The 7,723-nt window shown below is 36.9% G+C and overlaps 1 long non-coding RNA gene across 2 annotated transcripts in view; it reads right to left on the bottom strand.

The window, feature by feature from the left end:
- Positions 1–8: 8 nt before the first annotated feature.
- The window catches only part of LOC131402652 (uncharacterized), a 41,856-nt gene continuing 34,141 nt past the window's right edge, over positions 9–7,723 (bottom strand). For both annotated transcript variants that reach the window (XR_009218866.1, XR_009218867.1), the window contains exon 4: positions 9–217. This is a non-coding gene — a long non-coding RNA (uncharacterized LOC131402652). The remainder of the gene's footprint in view (positions 218–7,723) is intronic.

Genomic DNA, 7,723 nt, shown 5'->3' with positions numbered 1-7,723 from the left:
TGCCGGTCTATAATGATAAGCAAACAATGTAATATAATATAGTACTCCTCTGTAACTGGTGATGTCAGTGACAAAAACAGGTTACGTACTTGTCTTCAGGATGAGTACAGGGATGGATGATTCCATTCATATCCAAATACAGATTACCAAACTCCACGTCATTTGGATTAGGTTTACTGACATCAACAGGAATCTTTACACCATTGCATTCTTTTGGCTATGAGGAAATGATAATTAATAGTAGTTTGATTGTTCAAGTCTGAAATTGATATAACCTAGGCTCAGTAAATACCTGTGTTTCATTTCTGAATTGGAAATAAAACACTTTAAGCAATCTTTAAATTATAAGTTATCTTATTCCTTAAAGCAAACTGAAGTAGATATTTCATTTGTAGAAAGGAGACAGCTTCCAACACAAGTTAATCTTCTCTATGTGGGGGATAGTTATCAAATTTCCAAATCATTCAGTTGTCCAAGCGAAAGACCAGGGGAGTCACCTTAGAATTCTTTTCCCTTACCACCCATTCCAATAAGTCCTGTCAATTTAACATGAAAAACGCTAACAGCATCAGGGCATCATCTCTCACCTACAAGACTGGAACGGTCTTCGTGTGGACTGCCCACCTCTAGACTCTCCTGTCTCCAGCCTGCCCTCTATGCTGCCAGAGCTTTTTTTTCTAAAATACAAATGTGGCTGCATCTTAATCTTGCCTGATTCTCCCAGTGATTCCCATAGCAGGTGTAAACCAATGAGCCTGGACCCACCCTAGTCTCCTGTCCCACCACGATATTGTTCAGGTCCACCCCATCTCGTCTAAGTTCCTGGAAAACGCTCTCATCTCTCAACGTCTTTGCGCACTGCTTCCTCTCTCTCAACACCCACTTCCTGAAATCTTAGTAATTTTCCAGGGTCAGACTCAGATCAAATGTCGTTCATTTTATAACGCTTTGTACACATCTCCTAAGAAATTAACTGCTCTTCCTTCTGCATTTCCACACAATTTTGCTTATTCACTTGTAGCACTTCCATGGTTTTATAATTAATTTGTCATTCTAACCCAGCTACACTGTGCATTCTTCAAGAGGTAAGGACTGTGCCTTACTCACTCCTGGAGGCACTCAATTATACTTTTGTGATAAACATTACCTTTGTCTTTTTCTCCCAGAGCTTCAGCAGATGATAAGAATATGAGATAGGTTTTTACTGTTACTAATAGTAAAAGTCACTTAAAAAATAATAGTTCCCCAACACATGCAAAGCATCATTTGTAACAGCAAAAAACTGTGAACAATTTAAAAGCCCACTATGTACATGCTATATCATGGATGAACCTCAAAAACATTCTAAGTGAAAGCCAGTCATGAAAGACCACAAAAGATTCCATTTATATGATCCAGAATAAACAAACCAATAGAGACAGAAATAGATTAGCTTTAATCTGAGGGTAGAGGAAGGGGAAGGGAGATAGGAAGTAACCACAAGTGGGTACAACATTTCTTTTGGGAGTGATGTAAATGTCCTAAAATTAGATAATAGTGATTGTTGTACAACTCTGTATATATACTAAAAACCACTGAATTGTACGCTTTAAATGGGTGAACTTTATGGTATATAAATTATATCTCAATAAAGCTATTAAAAATAGATAAATAAACGGTCAACTTAATTAGGAAAAAAAAGAGCCCAAAGAATGCATTAATAATCTGTGATATGTCCATATAGTAGAATATCAAATAGAAGTGAGATTCAAAGAAATAGAGCTGGATAGTCACAAATATATTGCTAAGACAAAAAAGCAAGCTGCAGAAGAATACATACAGTATACCACTTATTCAAAGTTATCAAACAGACAAAACAATATTAGGTATTGTTCAGGGATGAATACATATGCAATGAAAGCAAAATTAGAAAAGCAAAGGAATGATAAACACCAATTTCAGGACAGTGGTTATCTTTGAGAGAGAGGGAAAGGAATGAGATTGAGCTTCAGTTTGGATTTATAATTGGGAAAAAAGGATATCAAAAGAGATTTAAGGGCAGAATAGGGAAGAAGCTATCAGACAGTGTTCCATACTCCGTGCTATGAATCAGGAAAGAGGGGTTCAATCAGAAGCAGTGAATGGGATAACTGGTAAGGAAAACAGGAGGTCAATTTTTGGGGGGTCTATTGAAAAAGATAACCTGATGACCCCCAAACATAACAAAACAAATTCTATGAAGGCAGGAGGCTCTCTGCCTATCCAACTAACCTCTACACTCCAAAGTCCACATTTTCCTCTCTCCTGCACCAAATAGACACTACACTCAGGAGAATCCAGACTCACTTTCTTTATGCTCCCCAGGAAGCCAGATAGTTAGTATTTTAGACTTGTTGGCCATGTGATCTTAGTTGCAACAACTCATATCTGCCTTTGTAGAGTGAAAGCAACCCTAAAGAATACAGACATGAATGGGTATGGCTGTGTTTCAGTAAAACTTTATTTACAAAAACTGTACACTGGCTTGCTAACCTCGGCCTTAGTGCCTAGCACACCACTAGGCATATTGTAGCTCTTCAACGGATGTTGCGTATAGCTACATGAGAATTTCTACTTCCACTACCTAGAAAATATAGCACGGGGAAGGGTGCATGGGGAGGTCCTAACTTTGAGAAAAGAGCTCCAGGCATTCCCAATAAGAAAACTGAACATACTTTCCTCTCAGGAGTTACTGTAGATATAGTCAACACATTAATTATGTAAACTTAGAGTTTCTTTCTTCAAGAGAAGATTTTGATGCTCACCAAAGGAACTCACTCCTCAAGAGCCTTGCCAAACACAAGCCAACGTGTCTCCTGCTGCGTTAAAGAGATCCTCAATCAAAGGGCAGCTAAAAGGAGAGCCACTCTGAACCCTAAAAACAATTCATTTCAAAGAACTTTTCAATATCTCTTGGATTTACCAGATGATCAGAAAATAGTACCCTCAACTGAAGAAAGGAACGAATGTTAGATGGGATTTAAAAAAAACATGATTCAACTATATGTTGTCTACAGGAGACACACGAGATTCACAGAGACAAAAACACTGAAAGTAAATGGATGGGGAAGAATATCATGCAAACAGCAACCACAAGAAAGCTGGAGTGGCTGCACTAACATCAGACAAAATAGACTTTAAAACAAGAATACTAGAAATAGTGACATTTTATAATGATGAAATGGTCAATAGTTCAAGACATAACAATTAAAAACATATATGCATCTATTAACGGAGTATTGAAATACATGAACCTTTTAATAGAAATGAAAACAGACAATTCAACAATAGTTGGAGACTTCAATACCCCACTTTCAATAATGTATAGAACAACTAGACAGAAGATCAACATGGAAATAGATGACTTGAACAACACTACAAACCAACCAGATCTAACAGACATCTACAGAGCACTCCATCCAACAACAGAATATACATTCTCAAGTACATAAGGAACATTCTCCAGAACAGATCAAATGTTGGGCTATAGAACAAACCCCAATAAATTTAAAAGCATAAAAATAATACAAAGTATGTTCTCCAACCATAATAAAATAAAATTAGAAATCAATAGTAGGAATAAATTTGGCAAATTCATAAATATGTGGGAATTAAACAACACATTCATGAATAACCAATGAGTCGAAGAAGAAATCTAAAGGGAAATCAGAAAACGCTGGTTCTTTGAAGAGATCAACACAATTGACAAACCTCTGTCCAGTCTGACCAAGAAAAAGAGAGAAGATTCAAATTACTTGAATCAAAAACAAAAGAGAGAAAACAACACTACGCTATTACCTCACGCCCGTTAGGATGGCTATAATCACCAAGCCAAAAAACAACAAACACTGGAGAGGATGTGGAGAAACAGGAACCCTCATACACAGCTGGTGGGAATGCAAACTGGTGCAGCCTCTATGGAAAACGGTAGGGAGATTCCTCAAAGAATTAAAAATAGAGATGCCCTATGATCCAGCTATCCCACTACTGGGAATCTATCCAACGAACCTGAAATCAACAATCCAAAGGGCCTTATGCACCCCTATGTTCACTGCAGCATTATTCACCATAGCCAAGAAGTGGAAGCAACCTAAGTGTCCCTCGACTGATGACTGGATCAAGAAAATGTGGTATATATATACAATGGAATACTACTCAGCCATAAAAAAAGACAAAATCGTCCCATTTGCAACAACATGGATGGGCCTGGAGGGTATTATGTTAAATGAAGTAAGCCAGAAAGAGAAAGACAAACACTGTATGATCTCACTCATATGTGGAATATAAACCAACACATGGACAGAGAAAACTGTATTGTGGTTACCAGGGGCAATGGGGGTGGGGGGTGGGCACAAGGGGTGAAGGGAGACATATATATGGTGACGGACAAACAAAAACATACAACCCAAAATTTCACAATGTTAAAAACTATTAAAACATCAATAAAATAAAAAGACAAAACTGGAGGAAAAAAAAGAAAAAGAGAGGACAAGATTACCAACCTTACAGAAACAAAAAGGATTATAAACAAATACTATGAATAATAGTACACAAATTAGATAACTTAGATGAAATACACAAATTACTAGAAAAACACAAACTACAAAAATGACTCAAGATAATCTGAATAAACCTATAATAAGTGAAGAGATTGAATCAGTAATCCACAAACTATGCACAAAGAAAAGCCCAGGCCTAAATGGTTTCACCGCTGAAATCTACCAAACACTCAAGGAAGAATTAACACCAATTCTTCCAAAAAAAAAAAAAAAAAAGAAGAGGAAGAAACACTTTCCAACACATTTTATGGGACTAATATTACCCCAATACCAAAATCAGACAAAGATGTCACAAGAAAGCAAAACCACAGGGGCCAGCCTGGTGGCGTAGAGATTAAGTTTGCACGCTCCACTGTGGCGGCCCAGGGTTCACAGGTTTGGATCCCGGGTATGGACTGATGTACCGCTTGTCAAGCCATGCTATGGCGGTGTCCCATATGAAAAAAAATAAATAGAGGAAGATGGGCACGGATGTTACCCCAGGGCCAATCTTCCTCCGCAAGGAGAGGAAGACTGGCAACGGATGTTAGCTCAGGGCTAATCTTCCTCACCAAAAAACAAAAAAAAGAAAGAAAACAAAACTACAGACTAATATCTCTTACGAACATGGATGTAAAAGTCCTCAACAAAATACTAGCAAACTGAATCTAGCAATATATAAAAAGAATTATACACCATGACCAAGTGGGATTTATCCTAGGGATGCAAAGTTGGTTTAACATCCAAAAATAATTAATGTAATACATCATACAAATAGAATGAAAAACAAAAAATCACAAGACCATCTCAGCAGATGTAGGAAAAAGCATTTGACAAAATCCAACACGCTTTCATGATTTAAAAAAAAACTCAATAATCTAGGAACAGAAGGGAAGTTCCTCAATATAAAGTGCATCTACAAAAAATCTCCAGTTAACATCATACTTAATGGTGACATACTGGATGGTTTCCCTTTAAGATTAGGAACAAGACAAAGATTTCCACTCTTGCCATTACTATTCTAAATTGTAGCAGAGGTTCTAACCAGGGCAATTAGGCAAGAAAAAGAAAGAAAAGGCATCTATATCGGAAAGGAGGAGGTAAAACTATCTCTATTTGCATGAAGTGATCCTGTATATAGAAAATCCTAAGGAGTCTACCAAAATCTATTAGAAGTAATAAATGAGTTCAGCAAGGTTGCAGGATACAAGATCAATATACAAAACCCAATTGAATTTCTATACATTTGCATTGAAAAACCCAAAAGTAAAATTAAGAAAACAATTCCATTCACAATAGTATCCAAAACCAGGAATAAATTAACCAAAGAAATCCAAAACTCATGCTCTGAAGTTGATTCTAAATTCATACGGAATTCTAAGGCAACAAGCTACAACTAACAAAACAATTCTGAAAAAGAAGAATAAATAGTGTAAGACTCATACTTCCCAATTGCAAAAGTTACTACAAAGCAACAGTTGTCAAGACAGTGTGGTACTGGTACAAGGACAAACATACAGATCAATGGAACAGAACTGAAAGACCAGAAATAAACCTATACACCTATGGTCAACTGATTTTTCACAAGGGTGCCAATGGTGCTGTGACAATTGAATAGCTATATGCAAAAGAATGAAGTTAGACCCTAACCTTATCCCATAAGCAAAAGTTTACTCAAAATGGATCATACACTTCAATTTAAGAGTTAAAACTATAAAACACTTAGAAGAACACACAGGCATAAATCTTCATGACCTTGTATTTGGCAATGGACTCTTAGATCTGACACCAAAAGCAGAAGCAACTAAATAAATGAATAAATAAGTTAAACTTCATCATCAAAATTAAGAACTTTTATGCTTCAAAAGACACTATCAAGAAAGTGGAAAGACAATCTAGAATGGGAAAAAATATCTGCAAATCATATATCTAATAAGGACCTTGTATTCGGAACATATATTAAAAAGCTCTTGGGGCCAGCCTGGTGGTGTAGTGGCTAAGTTCGCGCGCTCCACTTTGGCGGCCCAGGGTTCATGGGTTCTGATCCCAGGCACAGACCAAAGTACCGCGTATCAAGTCATGCTGTGGCTGCGTCCATATAAAGTAGAGGAAGACGGGCACGGATGTTAGCCCAGGGCCAATCTTCCTCAGCAAGAAGAGAAGGATTGGCAACAGAAGTTAGCTCAGGGCTGATCTTCCCCACCTCCTCCCCCCAAAAAACTTCTTACAATTCAGTAATAAAAAGACAACCCAATTTAAAAATAGGCAAAGAATCTGAACAGATATTTCTCCAAAGAAGATATACAAATGGCCAATAAGCACATGAAAAGTTGCTCAGTATCATTAGTCATAAGGGAAACGCAAATCAAAACCACAATAAGATACCACTTCATACCCACTACAATGGCTAAAATTAACAAGTTAGATAACAAGTGTTAGTGAGAATGTGGAGAAAATGGAACCCTCAAACACTGCTACAGGAATGTAAAATGTTGCAGCCACTTTGGAAAATAGTCTGGCAGTTTCTCAAATAATTAAACATAGAGCTACCATGTAACCCAGCAATTCTACTCCTAGGTATATATCCAACAAATGGAAACGTGTCCACACAGAAACTTGTACATGAATGTAACAGCATCACTCATAATAGTCAAAAGGTGGAAACAACCCAAATGTCCATTGACACACAAACAGATAAACAACATGTGGTATATCCACACAATGAAACATTATTTGGTCATAAAGAAGAATGAGATACTGACATATGCTACAACATAAATGTACCTTGAAAATATAATGCTAAGTGAAAGAAGCCAGCCAAAAAAAACCCATATACTATATGATTCTATTCATAGGAAAGTCAGAATAGGGAAATCTATAGAGACAAAAAAGTAGCTTAGTGGTTGCTTAGGGATGGGGTAAACAGGGTCAGGGGATAAAGGGATGGTAGCTGAAGGGTTCAGGCTTCTTTTTGAGGTGATGAAAATATTCTAAAATTTACTGTGGTGATGGTTACACACATCTGTGAATATATTAAAAAAAACCACTGAATTATAAACTTTAAATGGGTGAATTGTATGGTATGTGAATCATATCTCAATAAAGCTGCCTAAAAAATGTAGCAGCCAGCTCCAAAAAAAACCATCATAGTGAAGAAAGCAGAATGT

The sequence above is a fragment of the Diceros bicornis genome, unplaced genomic scaffold, assembly GCF_020826845.1.
Source record: "Diceros bicornis minor isolate mBicDic1 unplaced genomic scaffold, mDicBic1.mat.cur scaffold_202_ctg1, whole genome shotgun sequence".
NCBI lineage: Eukaryota > Metazoa > Chordata > Mammalia > Perissodactyla > Rhinocerotidae > Diceros > Diceros bicornis.
Note: the sequence above shows the minus strand (reverse complement) of the source record. Positions and strands in the feature narration are given on the sequence as shown.